The 23,053-nt window shown below is 39.8% G+C and overlaps 2 protein-coding genes across 18 annotated transcripts in view; one reads left to right on the top strand and one right to left on the bottom strand.

Moving 5' to 3' along the window:
• The window catches only part of GPM6A (glycoprotein M6A), a 253,502-nt gene extending 233,013 nt beyond the window's left edge, over window positions 1-20,489 (bottom strand). For 3 of the 8 annotated variants that reach the window (XM_081523879.1, XM_081523882.1, XM_081523885.1), the window contains exons 1-4: window positions 20,357-20,489; window positions 15,897-16,081; window positions 13,991-14,110; window positions 13,751-13,865 (exon numbers count right to left, since the gene is read on the bottom strand). The gene's annotated coding sequence lies outside the window, so the exon portion shown is untranslated. The remainder of the gene's footprint in view (window positions 1-13,750; window positions 13,866-13,990; window positions 14,111-15,896; window positions 16,082-20,356) is intronic. The other 5 variants (XM_081523880.1, XM_081523890.1, XM_081523893.1 and 2 more) reach the window with 5 other exon arrangements.
• A 108-nt stretch (window positions 20,490-20,597) lies between these two features.
• The window catches only part of WDR17 (WD repeat domain 17), a 65,399-nt gene continuing 62,943 nt past the window's right edge, over window positions 20,598-23,053 (top strand). For 5 of the 10 annotated variants that reach the window (XR_014063346.1, XM_081523877.1, XM_081523876.1 and 2 more), the window contains exon 1: window positions 20,598-20,789. The gene's annotated coding sequence lies outside the window, so the exon portion shown is untranslated. Of the gene's footprint in view, window positions 20,790-20,875; window positions 21,123-23,053 lie in introns of those variants that run through there. The other 5 variants (XR_014063345.1, XM_081523869.1, XM_081523878.1 and 2 more) reach the window with 3 other exon arrangements.

Below are 23,053 nucleotides of genomic sequence, written 5' to 3'. Positions count from 1 at the left end.
CTCCCAGTCTTGTTTTTGCTGACTGTATAGAGCTTCTCCATCTTTGGCTGCAAAGAATATAATCAATCTGATTTTGGTGTTGGCCATCTGGTGATGTCCATGTGTAGAGTCTTCTCTTGTGTTGTTGGAAGAGGGTGTTTGCTATGACCTGTGCAGCATTACTAAGACTAAAGCTAGTGGAGGTGATGGAATTCCAGTTGAGCTATTTCCAGTCCTAAAAGGTGATGCTGTGAAAGTGCTGCACTCAATATGCCACCAAATTTGAAAAACTCACCAGTGGCCACAGGACTGGAAAAGGTCAGTTTTCATTCTAATCCCAAAGATAGGCACTTTCAAAGAATGTTCAAACTACTGCACAATTGCACTCATTTCACATGTTAACAAGGTAATGGTCAAAATCACTCAAGCTAGGCTTCAACATTACATGAACTGAGAACTTCCAGATGTACAAGCTGGATTTAGAAAAGGCAGAGGAACCAGAGATCAAATTGTCAACATACGTTGGATCATAGAAAAAGCAAGGAAACTGTAGAAAAACACCGATTTTTGCCCCCATATAGTCAAAGTTACAGCTTTCCCTGTAGTTACATACGGATGTAAGAGTTGGACTATAAAGAAGGCTGAGTGCTGATTGATGCTTTAAAACTGTGGTGCTGGAGGAGACTCTTGACAGTCTCTTGGATTGCAAGGAGATCAAACCAGTCAATCCTAAAGAAAATCAACCTTGAATATTCATTGGAAGGACAGATGCCGAAGCTCCGATACTTTGGCCACCTGATGCGAAGAGCCGACTAATCGGAAAAGACCCTCATGCTGGCAAAGATTTAGGGTAGGAGAAGAAGGGGGCAAAAGAGGACAAGATGGTTGGATGGCATCACTGACTCAGTGGACATGAGTTTGAGCAAACTCAGGGATATAGTGAAGAACAGGGAAGCCTGGCATGCTGCAGTCCACAGGGTCGAAAAGAGTCAGACATGACTGAAGTGACTTAGCATATAATACATATATTATATATCCTATTAGTTTTGTTCTGTTGAGCCCTGACTAATACAGTTCACCAATTAACTGGTCATCATAAAGGGGTCAAAACACAGTAACAGATAAAAGTTGCCAATGACCAAAAAGTGTTTATGGATAAAATTAGCACATTTTGATTGTCCTCAAAGTTAAAATTTTTTTTTTCATATTTAGTGTCTTTCTTCCCAGAGTTGCAAAACAAATTTTGAGATATTTTTAAGAGTATTTAATGTTGATCTAAATGAAAAATTACGAAATATGACCATGATCCATAATTTTATCCAAGAGTGATAGGTGACATAGTACATTGTGAATTACCACATGTACATGTTATATAAATAAGCACAACCAACACCATTTTACAAAATCACACAAAAATGTTTAAGAAATCACTGAGGCCCTTTAAAAAGTAAAGTGTGAAAGGCAGAAGTTAGAATGATTTGTGTGAGAGGAAACGTAGATTCTGCACACAAAATAAGCTCATTAAACAACATGCCATTCTACATGCCCCAAAGGATATAGGAAAAGTTAAGAAATTACATTTTCAATCTATTGTGAAATGTGGTCCAGTTACCAGAAGCAAATGAGATATAATTTTTTCCGCCAATGAAGCAGCTTTGTATGTTGTTCAATTTACTCTAGATATTCATGAAGATAAAAATGATTTGATAATGTTTTTCTAGTGTGAACAAAGCTATATTTCTCTTCCAAACTCATAGTACTTTGGCACTTTTTTGTTGTTTCTTTGTTTTCAGATCATTTTCCCATATAGTGCAGTACCAAGTACTGAGTAGGGTTCCATGTGCTACACAATATGTCCTTATTAGTTACCTATTTTACATATAGTAGTACATATGTGTCAATACCAATCTCCCAGTTTATCCCTCCTTCCCCTTACTCTTATGTAACCATACGTTTGTTTTCTACATCTATGACTCTACTTTTCTGCTTCTGTTTTGTAAATAAAACAAAAAAACTTTCAGAATTCCCAGAAAGAAATGAACATATCTGAAGCATGATAAATTATTTCAGGACCTTGGAAACACAATAGTTAAAATGCAATTGAAATGAGATCTACACTTAATGTAGAAGAACCAGAGATCCCTTATGTATCTAACACTCCTACTGTGAACTATACAATAAGGAGGTTTGTTGTGTGTCTGGCCATGCAGCCAGCCTTCAAAGCCCCATTTAAGCCACATCGTCCCAGTCACACCTCATATATTTCTTTAATGAAGATAAGGCCCATTTAAGTCAAAGCTATGGTTTTTCCAGTAGTCATGTATGGATGTGAAAGTTGGACGGTGAAGAAAGCTGAGCGCCGAAGAATTGATACTTTTGAACTGTGGTGTTGGAGAAGACTCTTGAGAGTGCCTTGGACTGCAAGGAGATCCAACCACTCAATCCTAAAGGAGATCAGTCCTGGGTGTTCATTGGAAGGACTGATGTTGTAGCTGAAACTCCAATACTTTGGCCACCTCATGTGAAGAGCTGACTCATTGGAAAAGACCCTAATGCTGGGAAGGATTAGGGGCAGGAGGAGAAGGGGACGACAGAGGATGAGATGGTTGGATGGCATCACCGACTCGATGGACTTGGGTTTGGGTAGACTCCGGGAGTTGGTGATGGACAGGGAGGCCTGGCGTGCTGCAATTCATGGGGTCACAAAGAGTCAGACATGACTGAGTGACTGAACTGATGTAGGTCTTCCAACGACTCTGAATTCAGTGTATTATTACTATTAATTTACAATTATGCTGCTAATTTCTACACGTGGAAGCTGAGTCAGAGCAGTTGTCACATAACACAGTGAGGCTCAGATCCTCCAGCAACTCACAGGTCTGGGAGAGACCAATCAGTGGCATTCTTAGCAGAGCTCCAACGACTAGATCCAAACACGATGGTGAAAGCTGAATTAGGGAAAGAAATGAATTGTCCTGAGACCACCAAACAGCACTAGTAGCTTTTGATTCTGTAAACTGGAAGGCTGATTCTGTAAACTGGAAGGCAAACATCTGGACCAGAGTTGAAAATGACAACAGCATTTCAGAGCAGCATGGGCTGTCAGAAACAGTCTGATTTACAACAGACGATTCCCCCCACCGCCATTTTATCTTCTATTCTGAGGCCAAATTTATCATCCAAAAAACATGAATCTGGTTATGTAATTTCTGATTTAAAATTCTCCATCTAAAGGTTAAAATAAGACAAACATTGTGCAATTAATTTTTACTGGAGTACAGTTTATTTATAATGTGTTAGTTGCAGGTATAAAGTAAAGTGAATCGGTTATACATATATCCACTCTTTTTTAGATTCTGTTCCCATTTAGGTAATTTTCAGATTTAAAATTCTTCACCTAAATGTTAAAATAAGACAAAAATTGTACAATTAATTTTTACTGGAGTATAGCTTATTTACAATGTTGTGTTAGTTGCAGGTATACAGCAAAGTCAATTGGTTATACGTAAATCCACTCTTTTAGATTCTGTTCCCATTAAGGTCATTACAGAGTATTGAGTAGAGTTCCCTGTGCTATTCAGCAGATCCTTATTACTAATAATGTATCACTAAAATAGATAAAACTTAGCGATTTTATAAATAGCGTGTGTATGTCAATCCCAATGAACCTATTTGCAAAATAGAAATTGAGTCACAGATGCAGAAACCAAGCTTATGGTTACCAAGGGGAAAAGAGTGGAGAAAGGGACAAACTGGAAAATTAAGAAAACGTTTCAAACAGCATAGAGGGAACATGGTACCGTGGCGGCCCTCCACTCAGCTCTTCAGTCTCAGCTCTGGAGGCGGTCATTCTGCACATCACGCTATGCACATGCATGCTCTGTCACCTCAGTAGCTTCAGTCATGTCCGACTCATTGCGACCCTATGGATTGTGGCTCACCAGGCTCCTCTGTCCATGGGATTCTCCAGGCAAGAATACTGGAGTGGGTTGCCATGCCCTCCTCCAGGGGATCTTCCCAACCCAGGGATCAAACTCACATCTCTTTCGTCTCCTGCACTGGCAAGCAGACTCTTTACCACTGAGCTACCAGGGAAGCCATCGCTGTTGAGGTTCCTGTAATTTGCCATGTTTTCTCTCTTCTCAGACCTTTGATTATGCTATCCCTTTGGCTTGAAACAACTCTTTCTCCCAACAAATCTCCTCTCCTATTTTGCTCTGTAAGTATCTACTGTCTGGATTTTGCAGCTTGGATTCAGGGGCTGTTCATGACCTGGAGACTTGGACACACCGTCTATATGCTCCAAACACAGCCTATCTTCCCATCACAGGAACTGTAGTTTCATTTCTAACTGCCTGTGTCTCTATTAAACCACAGGCTCTGGGAGGGCAGGAACTAGGGTTCTTCTCAGCACTGTGGCATAGTGCTTGATGCATAGTAGGTGCTCAATATTTTAACAGAAATTTTACATACATACTCACACAAACACACAATCTCTATCATAGACATACAAGATACTTTGATTTCACGATCTCTCATCCTCCAGCTTTTGTATAGGAAAATACTACTGCCCAGAAACCTTAAGTAATTTGCTTTAATTCATGTTTTATTAGTGCTTTATCAGCACAAATCTCAGTCCACAAATTCCAATGCACAGAAAAAGTTGTGTTTTCTAAAAGTTAATTTGACATCAACTTAAATTTAAATTCCCTTAGGATGGATGGCAGGCCACTTGACCTTGAGGGTCCCAAAATGTCTCCCCACAAGAGCGCTGCAGAACCTCTGGGGTCATAGTGTGTTATTTTCAGAGCCTGCACCTGGGCTCTCACCGTCCCATTCTCTGTGAGTCCTGCCAGCCAGCCAGCTCTGCAGCAGCCATGTCCACACTTGGCTGCAGTTTCTTTGGAGAAAGAGAGCGCCCTGGAGCTGAGAGTCCTGCCTCACAAAAATGCACCGCCCTGTCACCTCTTCTGAGGCCCGGCCACCTCCTCCAGCACACGGCAACATCAGATCGTAACTGAAGTCTCCTCCACCCACTCCCAAGCTCCACTTGAGAAAATCTCTTTTTGAATATTGGAAAAAGCCCTTTTCTCTCCATATTTCTCACCGAGGAATTCTTCCTCCTCACTCTGTTCTCTCCAAGTCATTTAAACGTTGGGCTGTAAAAGCCAAGAAGGGAACAGAACTGCAGACAGTTTTAGCTTTCTACTTTGGTGAGTTGGAACCCTTCTGGTCTTACACATAGAGAAATGAACTGGGTCACAACACTGAGAAAACCCAGGTGGAGCTCTGGCCTCCAGTGAGCTAGATCCAGGACTCACTTATGTTGTCAGGGTCTGGTTTTCCTCTCTCCAGCTTGGATCTCCACTTCTTGCTTGAATCTCTTCTCTGACAATTCTGGTATCTCTGGTTATTGTCACCATTTTAACTTCAAGACCACTAAGGAAGAGAATGAGGCTCTCTATCTCAGAATGACCAGGAAAGCAAATTTTATTGCACCCACCTGACTATGATGAGATCACATTTTCACTCCTGACCACAGTGGTCAATGTAATATGATGCACTGAATGACCTAAACCCAAGTCCCATGCATTACACTTGAGCTAGATACGGGACTTCCCCCAAAGCATTTGGCTTGAGAATTGGCAGAATGCTTTCCTGAGGGAAAAATGGATATGACTACTGAAAAATGGGAGAAATAAATCTGAGCAGGATCGAAAAATAATGTACCTTTCTTACAGAGAGTTTCCAATATAAGCTGCCAACAATTCCTCCCCTCCCTGCATGCACATGACATTAATTCCATGAAGACGTGGATGTCCCCTCTTGTTGAACCAGGCTGGCCTTGCCCAGTGGAATGTGACCTGCCCAATAAATGCAGCACTCTGCCGGTTTGGGGACTAGCCCTTCATAGGTCTGGAAGCTTTGACATTTGCTGTCTTAGATCCTTGAGCTTCAGGGTAAGAAGTCCAGGATGTCTTGACAGAAAAATGGGCCAGGTGAAATTAGGCAACAAGTGGGGAGAGAAAGAGGTGACTCCGCTGATGGCTGGCACTAAGGCCCCAGACGCATGAAAGTGATGTTCTTGGATCACCCCACGCAATACAGGTATCAACTGAACGCAGTCACACCAGTGACTCCAGCCAAACCCTCATGGAGAGGAGAACCACCCAGTCAGTTGATCATGAGATACAGTCAATCACAGCTGTTTCAAGCTACTGCATTTTAGGGCCAACTGGTTACACACCAAAAGAGAACTGATGAACTGATACATCTTTACCTGCTACAGATAAATTACACGGAGACAAGGAAGCACAGAACTGTCACTTGCTTGAAGGGGAAGGAGAGACTGGAAAGGACTTTACGGTTTATCAGGCTTCCCTACTTGGAAGTCTCTGGCTCTTAATTCAGGGCTCTTCTCATTAGGATTCACCGCCAACCTTACAAGTGTTCCCTACTGTTCAGACAGGCATGTACTGTTGCTGAGCATGGAACGGTCTGGACAAAAAGGTGCCTAAGTAATTTAGACTCTGGCCAGAAAATAGACTGCAGAGCAGGCAGGAAAAAGAAATCATTCAAAAAAAAAATTTGACTCTACTGGAAGAAACACGGTAAAAATGATTTGATTATTTGTACCAACAGCAGCAAACAGCTACGATCATAAGATAGTTCATCTATTTCACAGCAAAAAATAGGATCAAAAGACAGCCTTGAGGCTCTAGTGCCCTCTCATCATTACTTTTTAAGATTATTAAAATAATATGGCTAATGCAAATAATTACTTATGACAAGAAGGAAATGATCTATAAAATCTGTGCTTTTTACTGAATGACCTAGGCAATTTTTAAGATCTCTTAGATAAAACTGGGAGAAGGAAATGGCAACCCACTCCAGTATTCTTGCCTGGAGAATTCCATGAACAGAGGTGCCTGGCAGGCTACAGTCCATGGGGTCACAGTCAGACACGACTGAGTGGTTAATGCTAGATAAAACTAGCAGCGGGGAAAAAAAAATGAGAACATATAAATCCTCTAAGAAAATAATTAAATGATGAGAAGATAAAAACAATTATAGAATATATCTTATTTCTGATTAAAGTAGCACTATTATGGAACTAGAGAGTCACCATTTGGCAACCCTTATAGTAATAACTGATTTCAAAAGAATCATTAGCAGATGCTAAAACTAAATCTGATGGATAAAAAGTAAATCTGATGAACAAGAAGAATTTTATGTTCCTAACTCACAAATTATCTCCTGTAATATGCTTATTTATTACAATGAAAAATATAACTTTATGTGGGAAAACGAGGTAGACACCACTGTAACGAAGTCATTAAAGTCAATATCACTAGGAATAGGACAAATGACATCTTGAGCTTCCTCATACGATGGATACACAGGAAGCACCACATACTTCTAAAATATTCTTGCCAAAAATGCAGAATCTACCTCCAATCACACACTGTGTCCCATTAAAGCAAGTAGAAGCAGCCTACGAAATGACTGGCCTATATTCTCCAGAATTATCAAGGTTATGAAAACAAAGACAGACTGAGGAGCTTTCAGAGTAAAGCAGACCAAGAAGACAGAGCAATAGGGGGAACCTGACCCAGGATTTTTTCTCCTTTATATCCATTATAGATAATATTGGGACAATTGGCAACATGTGAATAATGTCTGTAGTTTAGATCATAATATCAATATTAAGTTTCTATTTGATACTTCTACTTTGATTAAAAAGAGAATATCTTTGCTTTCAGGAAATACTTACTGAAAAATTTAAGAGTAAAAGAGCATCAAGTCTGATGCTTACTTTCAAAAAATGAAAAAAAAATATACACAAGAGAGTGTGTGTGTGTGTATATATAACATATCTGAGAAGGAAAAAGCAATACAGCAAAATAGAAGTAGCAAATGTTAACATGGGAATCTGGATAAAAGAAATCCTTTTCAATATTCTTGCAGCCTTCCTACAAGTCTGAAATTATGTCAAAATAAGAAGTGAAAAAAGTGTAAAGCACTGCTTTTTATCATTTTTTCTCAAGCACCATCAGCATTATGATCTTCTTAGACATATTTTCAGTTAAAAGTTCAAAAATTTTTAACACAGTCCTATTTAATCAAAGAATATTAACAAGAAAAATAGTTCTTATTCTCTGATATTGAAGATGTGTAGCATGGTTTACTCTGTATGGGCTTATGTATAAGCACCAGGTAGACTTAGCTAGACAATATCAAGAACAACATTAGTAATCTATATATGGTCTGCATATTTTAAAGGGCATAATATATATGCCTAATAATATTTTAGGCTGTTAGCAAGTTTTAAGATTGATTTAACATCAATAGATAAATGAGAGAAGAATCTCTCACTGCCTTGAAATTCTGGTTCAATTTAATAGAGCAAAAATAGCAGCAAAGTTGCATTCAGATACCTGTGAGTGACACACGCCACAATTACCATTCTATTTTCACTTTGTGAAAATAGGTAACTAGGCCGTTTACTTTTGAAAAGACGGTCTACAGTGTGATTTCTTTTAATGAAAACTTTTCTGTGCAAGGACTTATACATTGTGTTGGGCTGCTCACTGTTTTTCAGAGGACTGACTTTAGGCTAATGAAAAACTGACCATTCACTCAGTCATTCGAGAAACATATGCGGTTCACCTACTGCTACCTACAAGACATCCTGTTCAAGATGCTATAGGTATGGCAGTAATCAATATAAGCAAAGACCCTGCCTTTTTCTATTGGCCTAGTGAAGGATGGATCAATAGACATAAAGAAAGAAAGATGAGAGAGAGAGATGAATAGATTTCAGATGTGGCTGATTGGTCTCAGTTCAGTTCACTTCAGTCGCTCAGTCGTGTCCGACTCTTTCCGACCCCATGAATTGCAGCACGGCAGGACTCTCTGCCCATCACCAACTCCCGGAGTCTACCCAAACCCATGTCCATCGAGTTGGTGATGCCATCCAACCATCTCATCCTCTGTCGTCCCCTTCTCCTCCTGCCCCCAATCCTACCCAGCATTAGGGTCTTTTCCAATGAGTCAACTCTTCGCATGAGGTGGCCAAAATATTAGAGTTTCAGCTTCAACATCAGTCCTTCCAATGAACACCCAGGATTGATCTCTTTTAGGATGGATTGATTGGATCTCCTTGCAGTCCAAGGGACTCTCAAGAGTCTTCTCCAACACCACAGTTCAAAAGCATCAATTCTGTGGCGCTCAGCTTTCTTCACCGTCCAACTCTCACATCCATACATGACCACTGGAAAAACCATAGCCTTGACTAGACGGACTTTTGTTGGCAAAGTAATGTCTCTGCTTTTAAATATGCTATCTAGGTTGGCCATAACCTTCCTTCCAAGGAGTGTCTTTTAATTTCATGGCTACAATCACCATCAGCAGTGATTTTGGAGCCCAAAAAAATAAAGTCAGCCACTGTTTCCACTGTTTCCCCATCTATTTCCCATGAAGTGATAGGACCAGATGCCATGATTTTAGTTTTCTGAATGTTGAGCTTTAAGGCAACTTTTTCACTCTCCTCCTTCACTTTCATCAAGAGGCTCTTTAGTTCTTCTTCACTTTCTGCCATAAGGGTGGTGTCATCCACATATCTGAGGTTATTGATATTTCTCCCGGCAATCTTGATTCCAGCTTGTGCTTCCTCCAGCCCAGCATTTCTCATGATGTACTCTGCATATAAGTTAAACAAGCAGGGTGACAATATACAGCCTTGACGTACTCCTTTTCCTATTTGGAACCAGTCAGTTGTTCCATATCCAGTTCTAACTGTTGCTTCCTGACCTGCATACAGGTTTCTCAAGAGACAGGTCAGATGGTCTGGTATTCCCATCTCTTTCAGAATTTGATGACTAAAGTAGAAAGATGACAGTATCAGGGAAAGAACTGATGTTTATACTATGTAGTCAGGAAGGACTGTCTCATGAGGTAACGTTTAATCAGAGATCTGAAGGAAGCAAAGGAGAAACACACACAGAAATCTGGGAGAACTGTATGGAAAGGCAGAGGACACACCAGATGTGAAGGCTAGAACTTAGAGACTCAATTTTAAATTGATGATCTTGTTAGGCTTGATTGATCCCTACTGATAGCTAAGAAAAATATGGGGCCCAACATGACTTCCCCGCTCTGCGATTACAGCGCAGCCCCATAAAGCAGATCAGCAGCGTAATTACAGAGCACTTCCTCCATATATTTAACATTGGAGGAGAAACTTTATGTGAAGGGTATTTCATTCTGAATGGAAAAGAAAATAAAAAACCTTAAAAGGAAAATCCGCCTCTTGAGTGATTGTGGCTGAGAGTATATCCCCACCAGAGGTCAGCCTAACCACATGAACGCACCGTGGAACTTGACACAAACACCACTTTGGTGAAATTGGGACTTAAATCTCTCTTTTCCTTCTTGTTTTCCAAAAGCATAATTGAAATGCTAAGCCTTTGCACCCGCTGTGTTGTCTCTGTTGCCATAACTGGCTTTTGGTGATAAATTCTGCTGCCATCTTGGTTTGCCTGGGGCTCCGGGGGGTTCTCAGGACACTGGACCTGGGGCTTTCAGTGCTGGAACCAGGAAAGCCCTCCGTGTGTGTGTGTGTGTGTGTGTGTGTGTGTGTGTGTGTGTGTGTGTGTGTGTGTGTGTGTGTGTGTGTGTGTGTGTGTGTGTGTGTGTGTGTGTGTGTGTGTGTGTGTGTGTGTGTGTGTGTGTGTGTGTGCTGTTCTCTGCAACCCCATGGGCTGTAGCCCACCAGGCTCCTCTGTCCATGGAATTTTCCAACCAGGAATACTGGCGTGCATAGCCACTCTCTTCATCGCAGGATCTTCCCGACCCAGGGATCAAACCCAGGTCTCCTGCATTGCAGGCAGTTTCTTTATCATCTGGGCCACCAGGGAAGCCCCACTATGGTGATTCCTAAACATTTGTGTTAAGAAAAACTTTTTTTTTTTTTAATTTTGAAGCAGCTTAGCAACACAAAGTTCTGGTTAGAAGGTCTAGGAAGTTGAATTTTAAATAAACGTCTTGGTAGTTTTGCTACAGGCAGAACTTGCTTTAAGAAACACTGATTTTAAGATTTTGTACTTAAGTTCTCTGAAAAGGAGGATATGTGACGTTAGCTCAAGAACATAAACACACACTGATTGAGCAGAATATATTACAGCGACTTCATTTTATCTCCCCCTTAAAAAATTACTTTTACTTGGCAATAACAAACAATATCCTCTATTAAATTGATTTATATATAAAGGTAAGTATTTGTCCTCCCATTAGAAATAAACAATAGTACTTCAGAATTGATATTATTATCTCACCTATAACCATAATAGTGAAATAATGTTTAGCCAGAAATAATGTTTCAACAGCTACCCAGACACCACCTCCCCCAGTCAAGTTGATCCAGACAATGAAGTATCACATGTATGGACATAAAACTGGTGCACTAACTGGTTATCTTGGACCCTTCAGAAATCCAGCCTTAACACTGATACCCAAAGATGCATGTTGCACAAAGCCAAGCACACTGGAGCACAAGGTTGGAAGTCAATGTGATGGGCTGAGAGGTCTGACTGCTGGACGAATCACCCGGAAAGATGCTGACCTCTCTGACCAGAAGCAGGACCAGAGAGGAAGACCGTGTGCTGGGAGCTAAAGTCTTCAACAAATCAGGGAACGAAGTGGAAGACAGACGTATAAAAGCTAGACAGACATATAAATGGAGGGCAAAGGTTTCAAAAAAATGCAAGCACTTTTATTCACATCACTGTCTCTCTGAGCGAAAAAACTCCAGAAGGTCAAGGATACCAATATACTAGTCTTTCCACTAAGATTCTAAGGATTGGGTTCGGGAGAGGAAAGAAAAAAGAAAAGGAGGACTGCCAGAGGTGAGTCAGCAAGGATGCTAAACGTGTGTTCATATATGAACCCAGGCGCAGAATCAGTGGAGAAATTTTAGTCCTTTTAGTTATATGAAATAAATTAGACCTGCATATTTTTTTAACCACGGAGATAGAATTAAAGCATTTTATGGTTCCTATTATTCTTAGATGCCCTTTCATTTCATTAAAACATTTATGAAATGAAACAATTTTTGACATGACAGTCATGATGTACATGGAGACCCAATGTCAAAGGAGCAGCATTTATTAATAAGTCTCAGGCAGTGAAAAGGTTTGCAATATCTTGTTTATGTTGCTGCACTTGCTTGTTCACAACAGTAATTAAGTGTGTTTCTTTTCATGTTTCACTGCTCTGTGAACTGAGCTTTTTTTTGTTGTTAAAAAGCACAGGAGAAGGATGGAGGGGTTATAGGCTCAAGGCTTACAGAAAAGTATTCACGGCTGAAATTGTAAATTTCCAGTAAACATACATATCTTTCAATCCAGAGAGTGGATTTCCAGAATAAGCAACAAGTTGTATCTGATTGTTGCTTCGAGTGGAACTTAATGAGTGAACAAACAGGGTCAGGAGAACAGACTAGGAATGAGCCTGCCTGGAGGGAACTCGCATTGCCTCCCAGACAGAAGAGGGATCAACTGCCTCATTGTCTAAGGGTACAGTAGTGCCACCTCGTGGTGACTCAAAATTGTTACTTAGACATTAGAAAAATTAGCATTGCCCTGTTAAAACAATCTATATGCTCTTTAAGATAATGTCAGAAACTCTGTACCTTAACCAATGAAAAAATCACCAGGATTTTTCATTATTCAGAGGTTAACACTCATCCCATTATAATCATAACACACTCCATCTGTTACCCGCACCAAATCAGTCTCAGCTATGAACAACGGTAAACATGACCATAAAGATTTGGGAAAAACATCGGTGAGTAAATAGGCTAAGATGCTCTTTTGAAGCCTTGATAGCTATTAGATAATCCTAGTTTACAATCGTGCCAAGGCATATGCTATTTTAAGCTAAGCCTTAAATACTACTTCATTTCTACTCATTCCTTGAGATTATCTTTTTTCCCCTGTGAACCAGAATGTGGTGTTTGTTAGGAATCAGTCATGTTGATTAAATTTAAAGTCTACAGTTCTGTCACCTCAATGAGTACACTACGGAGCCAAAGCTAGATCCCCAAATATCACCAGCACAGCTGTTGAAAAGCCAGTGGAAATTCACGCACTGAGTATCACGCATCCTTCTGACTGTCCAGTTTGAATCCTATTCATCATTTTGAGCTGTTTTTGCTCTTCTAAATTGCAGGTAACAGATAATGTAAATGCTGTTCTGTCTGATAAAGTTTCAATTAACTTGCTCCTCCTGTCCCACAAAGACAATTTTTGCTTGCATTTGAAATTCATTTCAATATTCCTTTATTCATCATATGCATTTGTGAAGTTTTGAAATTTTTTTGAACTGGTTATAACATCTACCTGGCTCCTTCCTATACAGGTAAAATGCTTGTAACTGGTGAAATGGCATGTGATTGAACAACATACTTCTCAAAGCTTAACTGTGCTTTCAGGAACGAGAGGGAAATATCCTTTTGTATACCAAAAGCAATGATACTAAAATGCTCTGGCAATTAAAGCGTTTGAGAATACGTACAAATTAATCCCTAAGGATCTTGCCTCATGATCACTCTCTAAGTTTCAACATGAAAATAAAGCATTATGCAACGCAAAGTCTTACAAAGCTAAATATAACCATCTCCTTAAGTATTCATTTATCAACCATAAATTAAAAAATTTGAACATTCATTTCACAGAACAATTTAAGTGGCAAATATTAGATGTCCACTAACCTGCTTAATCAAACTCTGGGAGATGGTGAGGGACGGAGAAGCCTGGGATGCTGCAGTCCATCGGGTCTCAAAGAGTCAGACACAACTTGGTGACTGGACAACAACAAGAAACCTGCTAAATAAACATATAAGACTGACTTGCTTATTTACTGAATTACTTTGGAGACACTTTCCTTTTGAGAAAAAAATTTTTTCAGTATAACTCCTCCAGAACAGAACTTGGATCCATTGCTTCCTTACCTCTCTTTCACCTCTAAAAAGCCCCAAACTGTAATACAGTTGTGGAGTCAGAGTGACACAGAGCAGGTGTCCCCAACATCCAGGTCATGGACTGGTACCTCCTGTTAGATCAGTGGCAGCCTTGGATTAGAAATAAAGTATACAATTAATATATTGCACTTGAATCAACCTGAAACCACCCCCTCCACACCAAGTCCGTGGAAAAATTGTCTTTCCCAAAATCAGACCCTGGTGCCAAAGAGGTTCATGGAGACAACAGAGTGTGGAAAAACGACATGCCAAACAACAACAAAAAAAGGATATACTTATTATTAAACTGTTTTACTCCTTAGAAAAAAATATTTTAGGCCATAAAATCAATTTATAAATTTGGCATCTGGAAAAACACAATGCAACATATATTGTTTTCATATTTCATAAAATATATATTTGAGATTTTTCTTTTTCTTCTTTTTTTTTTTTCTTTCAGCAAGATCACTATGATTAGAAACGCAGTCATATAGAAGACATCCTCTCAGGTTTAATTTTATGACTGCTCTCAAAAAACAGCCAAAGAAAATTTGGCCAGGCACTGAAAAAGGTTTTATAAACGCCAGATTTTAACTTATTGTTGATGATCTTAAGCATTTTAAAAACAAGTGAAAAATGATTATTCTCTTCAACCTGGTGTCGCTAAAAGATTAAAATTGTGGATTAAAGATGAATTGTTGGCAGTCATCCCTAAAACAAAAAGCTTTGTCTTAGGGGCCCAAAGTCTTCCGAGATATTTTCAGCAAATTGCTTCATGTGGGACTCCCATTCATAGCAACAAAATCTTGTCTTGTTTTCACAGCAAAACAGTCTAAGGCATGTTTTTCAGAGCCAGAAGTCTGCATCTTGCTTTAGTTTGACTCAGCTTAGCCTGTTGCACTGTCTCAGTCTATCATATACACTTCTTCGATGCTCTTTAAAAGGCGTTGATACATTTTATTTCAATACATAGGCCAAATGTGTTTGGCCAAAAACACATATAAATGTGTTTATATATAAAACAAATATACAGGAATGGAATGCCCATATTAGAGAATTTTATATTTAGAGCCTTATCACATGTATCTCAGGTTTCCCAGGTGGTAAAGAACCTGCCTGCCAATGCAAGAGACATAGGAGACGCAGGGTCAGTCCCTGGGTCAGGAAGATCCCCTGGAGGAGGGCAACCCACTTCAGCATCCTTCCCTGGAGAATCCCCATGGACAGAGGAGACTGGTGGGCTACAGTCCATAGGCTCACAAAGAGTTGGATACAACTGAAGCAACTTAGCACAGCAGGCACATACAATATCTCAGATAACATTTGTCTGTATCTTACACCAAAAAATGTTTCCATTTAGAATACAATCAGTTGAAAACATATTATTATTTAAGAGGAATGGGGTAAAGTTAAGGGTATAAACCCAGCTGGCTGTCCAAATAAACGAGAATAATTTTGTCTATGTTTCTATTGTGCTTAGTTGCTCAGTCACGTCCAACTCTTTGCAACCCCATGGACTGCAGCCTGTCGGGCTCCTCCTCTGTCCATGGGATTCTCCAGGCAAGAATACTGGAGTGGGTTGCCATGCCCTTCTCCGGGGGATCTTCCCAACCCAGGGATCAAACCCAGGTCTCTTGCATTGCAGGCGGATTCTTTACTGACTGAGCCACCAGGGAAGCCCCAATATTGGATGCAAATATACATCCAAATAGAATCTTCCATTTAAAATAAAAAATGTATTCACATAATTTTCTTTCTCTCTAGCTGGAGACAATTAGTCATGTGCCAAAGTTAAACAATTATTATTGAGAGAAAATTGACATATTATGAAAGTGGTTTTGGCAAGACACAGTGGTGGATTGGAGAAGGCAATGGCATCCCACTCCAGTAATCTTGCCTGGAAAATCCCAGGGATGGCAGAGCCTGGTGGGCTGCCGTCTATGGGGTCGCACAGAGTCAGACACAACTGAAGCGACTTAGCAGCAGCAGCAGCAGCAGCAGTGGTGGATTCTGAGCATAGCACCTGGGGTCATCTGTCTTTGGTGTTTCCCACAGCTGGAGATGAGTGGCACATTTTCAGGTCTATGATAGATAAATAGGAAGACAAATCAATGGAAACATAGACTGGTGGCTTTAGAATCACCAAGACTCATAATGCATGCTGTGTCACATTTTTAGACACATTTAAGAATTTTTTTAGGGCTTCCCTGATGGCTCAGTTGGTAAAGAATCCGCCTGCAATACAGGAGACCTGGGTTCAATGCCTGGGTCAGGAAGATCCCCTGGAGAAGGAAATGGCAACCCACTCCAGTATTCTTGCCTGGGAAATCCCACGGACAGAGGATCCTGGCGGGCTACAGTCCATGGGGTCGCCAAGAGTTGGACACGGCTTAGGGACTAAACCACCACCAAGAACTTTTTAGTGATGTGCTAATGAATGTTTAACAACAAGTTCTCTGAATAAAACAATGTGTACATATATTGGTACACAAGTTTATTACAGATTTTTCTGAGATAAAGGGTGTGTTGCATGCAATTGACATATAACAAGACAATATTTTTATTTTATATTCCATGTAGCTAATTTTCACATAATTCTTTCATAATTTTTGCCAAACTTGTATTTGTAGCTAAATCACAGTTGCAACAGGCAAATAAACATAGTGCTTTTGTGCTGATTGATATTTTCATGTTAATGAGTCAAAAGCAAAACAAAGAAGGCTTTTTGTCATTGACTTTACAGCACCCCACTCAAGTATTCTTGCCTGGAAAATCCCATGGACGGAGGAGCCTGGCAGGCTGCAGTCCATGGGGTCATGACAAGTCGGATGCGACTGAGCCACTTCACTTTCACTTTTCACTTTCATGCATTGGAGAAGGAAATGGCAACCCACTCCAGTGTTCTTGCCTGGAGAATCCCAGGGACGGCAGAGCCTGATGGGCTGCTGTCTATGGGGTTGCACAGAGTCGGACATGACCGAGCAACTTAGCAGTTACCAACTTCTTTGCAGTATTGGATAACAGTTTTTGAATTTTAGAAGGAGAATACCTAAATGTTTTGAGCTATTATATTGTGATAATGATAGACATATTCCAGTTTACAGTTGAATTGCATTATTAATATTATCGCCATCATTTTCTTAAGTTTATACCAGAAATTGACAAATTATCTGTAGATCAAATATAGCTTGTTTTCGTAAATAAGTCTCTGGGGGACAGGGCCACACCTATTTATTAAGTCTTATCTGATTGCTTTCACCACAACTGAGTAGTTGAAATGGAGGCTGCATGGTTATCAAAGCCTAAAATAGCTACCATACGGGTCTTTCCAGAAACGATTTTTTGACTCCGGAAATAAACCAACACTTACCAAGAGGACTTTCCCTGACAATGAAGATGATGATGAAGATGCCTTTTATGTGTGCTGTTTAATACAGAAGTCACTTAACCACACCAGCTATTTTATTTATTTATTTTTTTAATTGACGGATAATTGCTTTAAAGTATCGCAATGGTTTCTACCAAACATCACCGGCTACTGAGCACTTGAAATGGGCCTACTGCAACTGAGGAACAATACTTTTCATTCTTTTTTAATTTTAACTAATTAAAAAGTCCACATGTTGCTAGTGGCTACCTTATTAGAGAGCACAGGTCTAGACAGTCAACAAAACCATGAATCCTGCCCTGATTTGCAGCATTTGCTGATTTGGAAGTTGTAAATACACTGATTTTGGCCAATTTCAAGTACAATATCCCATCATGGAATGATGCACTGGGAAGAAATCTTATATAGTATTATAATATTACGTAGTATTATATTATACATTATTGTATATATCATATAGTATTTCCCATACAGGCATAGACGTAAATAGACATAATAGACATAAATAACCGCAACAGCTTAGACACAGATAAAATAATAAAAATAATTAGAAAGTGATGAGTTTTGATTATTTGTTTTTAGTAACATTTTAAAATTATAAATTTATATCATTTAATTTTAATAAGAGCTGTGTATAACAATGGGTTTCTAAAACCCTGAAAAACATGACAACTGTCTCTCTCAAGCCAGTGCAATCTGGCTTCAGTCAGTGTTTTTACACACAGTAAGTTTTTAAGTATTTGATTCTCTACAGTTGGATCAGTTTTGTTTTTTTTTGTGTGAGGTTTATTTCTATTCTCTTACCACTTTTTACATTAAAAATAGTATGGGAAGGCTTTTCACTTAGGTGAAACTAAAGCCCTTTAAGATAAATTTTCCTAAAATTTAAGTTAAGGAATTTCTTCATGTTAATTTAGAATATTCACTAAAAATGCACTTGTCACATTAAATGGCCTTGAACACCTTTCCAAAGCCAATACACTCATAGACCATGTTTAGCCATTAAGACATACTGGCTGGGCTGGAATCAATAAATTCCCTAAATCACTCTGCTAGTTAAGACCCAGTGATTGCCCGAAACTGTCAGCCAGCCTGAAAGACTGACAGCTTTTTGGATTGTGAGAAGAGAGCATTGCATTAAATATTTGTTGAATAAAAAAATGAAAACCACGGTAAAAAGATGTTTTCCTTAGAAATTAGGTTATACTATTTCTTTGGGTTCTGGATCTAATTATACCTATGACTGTTTAAACCTCTCTTTCAAGACTTATGAACAAAATCACAGGAAAGGGAGAATACTGAATAGGGTGTCTGGGATCATGTTATCAGTTTTGCTACTATTAATAATATAGCTGTAGGATCTTGACAAATTCTAGAATTTTCCAGGCCCCAAGACCTTCATCTTTAAATTGTGAGTGCACAACCAGATAATTTCTCATGTCCCATTTGGTTTCTGATTTTTAACTGGAAAGCTGAAACAATTATAAACAAATTATTTAGATGTAAAAGATATTTCTATTCAACTAGATATTTCTAGTCAACACAAGCTAGACATTGTGTCTTTTTTGACTTTTTCTCTTTGTATTTATTGTTGACACTGTACCAAGCAAATATCCATCATAAATGAAAATGACAATCTGTTTTCCCAGAAATGTTTCTTTCCATCTCCCCTCTTTAGCATTCTTATTTTCATGGTTTTAATTCAGGCCATCACATCTTTTCTCTAATTCATCATGCTTTTCATTTCTCTGCACCCTTACGTACCCTCATTTCAAAGATAACTTTTCTCAAGGAAAAGCTCTGGTTTTAGAGGTTAAGGTCTAACCTAATGAGGGTGTTCAATGTCTTTTCAATCTGGTTTTCCAATTTTCTCAGTTTAATCTTTTACCAATTTCTCCCCTCATATCCTTACATATCTACCTTCACCTCCTCCACAGAATGCAAACAAGCCAAAATTAGTTAAATCAATCATGCATTTACCCATTTTGTTTTTGGCCATGCTGTTCCTGCTGCATAGTATGTTCAGTTCTTTTTTCCATCAGGTAAAATCTATTTGTTTCTTAAATTCCTGTCCAAAATATCACTTACTGAAAGTTTCTCTGAAAACCACGAAAAACTAATTTTCTCCTTCCCTCATCTGAAATTATCTCACAGAACTTTTACATAACCCTATTTTAGGACTTTAACATATAAAATGTACTTAGGCATTGTCCTCTGTTTTCTCTGGTAGGGTATGTGCTTATTCATTTATTTATCCAGCCAGCCAGCCAACATTTATTGAAGATCTGTTATTTGTTACAATGAAGAACTGATTGAACTGATTGTAGCTTTTAAAAAGCTTGTCTATGTGGAGAGGTAACTTCTAAGCCAATTTTAATTTGCAAAATAGAATGTTAAGTGCCGTGGTAGGTACCAGACTGCGCAGAATACCTTGGAAGAAAAAAGTCTACGGCATAGGAGGGTCAGGATTAAGTCCAGGGAATGTCCCTGGTTGGTTGGTTGGAGTAGACCATTAATTTATTAACTATTCATAGTCTGACAAACAGTGAAAGCTCAGTAAGTGTTATTAAACACTCTTCATTCCAAGTATCTGAAGGCTTATTTTCTCCTGTGTGTTCGATAAAGGTCATCGGCAGTGAAGAGATTTCAGAGATATGAAGAAGGAAATGTGAATGACAGTACCATTTCCATTCAACCAGATTCCACCAGGAAAATGTCAGCTTGCACACTTTGAGGGCAGGTAAATTAATTACACACAAATCCACTAAGAGTGACAAATAGCATTCATAGGGGTCCTGCACAGAGCTTCTTGAGCCTCATCAGGCAATAACGAAGTGCCGAAGAGACAGTATTCTGTATTCACATTTCAGGTGAGGGTTCAACTCAAAGCCTCTGAAGGAGGCTCAACTCAAAGAAGCCCAGGCTCCTCCTGGAGGTGAGGTGACTTATTCATGGCATATTTGACTCACTTTCCTAGAAGGTGAAGGCTCCATATGTATTATGTGAAGACTCCATATGTGTGTTAGGTGGTGAGAACGCCAGTGGCTCACTGCTTCTTCCCCCACTTTCTGCCTCACCGCAAACTCCGGGAATCCAGTCTTCGGAGCAGACGCTGGGTTGCCAGGTAACCACCTCCGGAGCCAGGTCTCCCGGCGTCGGCAGCCCCCGCCGCGCCCCCGGCCCTCCAATCAGCGGCCGGCGTGCGGGTCACGTGGGGCCCGGCCCGCGGCGCCCGCCTCCCCGGCCCTTGGAGCCCGCCCCGCCCCGGAGCCCCCGGCTCCCGAGAGGAGGGCGCGGCTCGGCGGGGCGGGGTCCGGGCGCCGCCGCGCTCGCGCAGCCACCGCGCGGGCTTCGGCACCTTGCACCGTCCGCCGCCGCCGCCGCGGTCACCGCCTCCGCCAGGTAAGCAGCGGCGGGCCGCCGGGCGAGGGGCCCGGGAGGGCGCGGGCTGCAGGGGAGCGGCCGTCGGACCGCGTGGCGTCGCGGGAGGGGCGCGGGGCCGTGCGTGCGTCCGGCGGGGCTTCGCGCGCGTTGATGCCGGGGGAGTCGGCGGCGCCGCTCACCTGGCGACTGTGCGGCGCCACGGCGCCCAGCCGTGCATCCCCTCAGCAGCCCCTGGAGTGTCACCTACCACCCTGACCAGGCTCATTGTCTCAATTTCATGTTTTAAGCTGGTTCGACCTGTGTGCGTCTAGCTGTCGATTGGAACTCACTGCTGTGTCCGCGGGCGCCTGTGTAAGCTCCCCTTAGAGGATGTCTTTATATACAGGTTGTACCAAAAAGGCTGAGTCGGAAGGAAATGTGTTCTAGAAAAATAGACAGCATTGAATGTCAGAGGCATAGGATGTCTTAAGTAAATCATAAAATATAATCTTTCCTCTTTTTCAGAAATTAACAAATTTCTGAAATTTTTTTACTGTATTAAATATATATAGTTCCTATGTATATAAGCTGACTTTTTCTTTACTATATTAATTAAAAGCAATTGATTTGAATGAAGTTTAGTGATAACTTGGGTCATGTATCAAAAATAAATCACACTTGTTTTGTAACTTTCATATACGCACATATGTATATATGTTTATTTAAAAGTCTCCAACAGTGGTTTAAAGAGAGAGATTACATTTCTAAGTCTATCAGTGTCTGAGTCTTTCAGAAGTACCCTTCAGAAAAACTCATCATTCTTTTAAAATAATTACTGTTGTACTTAAAACTTTTGTTATCCACTAGTCACATAATAATTTTATATATCAGAAAGACACAGATTAATTTAGTTTAGAAAATAATGTTTTTAAATTCCTCTGTTCTCAGTAGATGGACTACTAGGGCTAAAGTGTTTTTGTTGTTTTCTATACTCTACCTTGAAACCCTTAGCCTGGGTAAGGATGAGCTACAGCAGTTTTTGTATTACTCAGAAAGAGTAGGAACAGTTTTATTTATTTATTTTTGTTAGTTTATTTTGCCCAAATAGTTACTAGAAGTCCAACATGAGTGATGAGATTGTCACTACCAGTAAAATATATGCAAATTCTCAAGACTACCTGATTTTACTTGCCTAAATGCTATAGTGAAGACTAAAACGAAGTTCAGTTTTGAAAGATTCACGTTTTTTTTCCTGTATTCTAGAATTATTTGAAGTCAGACCTAATAAACAAGAAAGGTAACAGTTTACCAGATTGCTGAATAATATGTTTACCCAGCCATTCATGGCAATGATGTGTATACAAACATTGCTACTACTTTATGCAGTTGCTGAATTATCTCTGCTTATATTTTGTTTATCTATTCCATTTAGCAGATTAACATATTAAAGTGAAGTCATGTATGTTGTTTCTAGTGTTTCTTCAGAAACAATCTTATTGAGAATATTTTAATCCATGGAAATGGTATTAGGAGATTGAGAGGGATTTCTTAATAACTTACTAACTGAAACGTATATTAGACTAAGAGTGGCTGGCATTTTTCAACATCCAAGACTATGTGGTGTTCTCTGACAGTCACTTGGAGGTTATTCTCTCACTGTTGATGAGACGATTCCTTGGAGATTTATGAGCAAGAGGTTAGATATGGATACCTGGAGAGAATCTGAGAAATTCCCCAAAGAATTTACTCTGCGGAGAAACAAACCCTGCAGGAAAACCATTCTCTTCCTTGAGGTTGCTTAAATGTTCAAGAAGAACTTGTAACTTCAGTTATAAAAATCAGTTAAAAAACACAATGATCAACGCCATTGTATAGTTAAAGAAAAAAAAAAATCCCTTCATGATTGACTCGAAAAATTTTAAAGATCATTATGGTAAAACATGGGCTGTTGGCATGCGGAGACAAGATTCAGGCTGTTCTTACTTGATCTCAGTAACTAGAGAGATAGAACTTGAAATAGGCTACACTTTGTAAACAACAACAAAAAAAGACAACCTGAAGTTGGAGCCACAGGTGGCACGTGCATCTAGATGTCACATTATCAGCTACTTGAGTGAGATAATCTTTTTAGAAAATAATGATAAATGTCTTGCTTTCTATTACTTTACGTGTACTAACAGCATTGATTTTAGTAGCCTAATTATCTTCTAAAGCACTGGAATTCTGTATCCTAATTTAAGAAATATATATGTCACAAACAGAAATACATATCTTACACAGTAAGATCATAGGAGATAACTCAT

The sequence above is a fragment of the Giraffa tippelskirchi genome, chromosome 8, assembly GCF_054371585.1.
Source record: "Giraffa tippelskirchi isolate mGirTip1 chromosome 8, T2T-mGirTip1v1.2.pri, whole genome shotgun sequence".
NCBI classification, from domain to species: domain Eukaryota; kingdom Metazoa; phylum Chordata; class Mammalia; order Artiodactyla; family Giraffidae; genus Giraffa; species Giraffa tippelskirchi.
The sequence above is the reverse complement of the archived record's forward strand: the minus strand, read 5'-3'. Positions and strand labels throughout refer to the sequence as shown.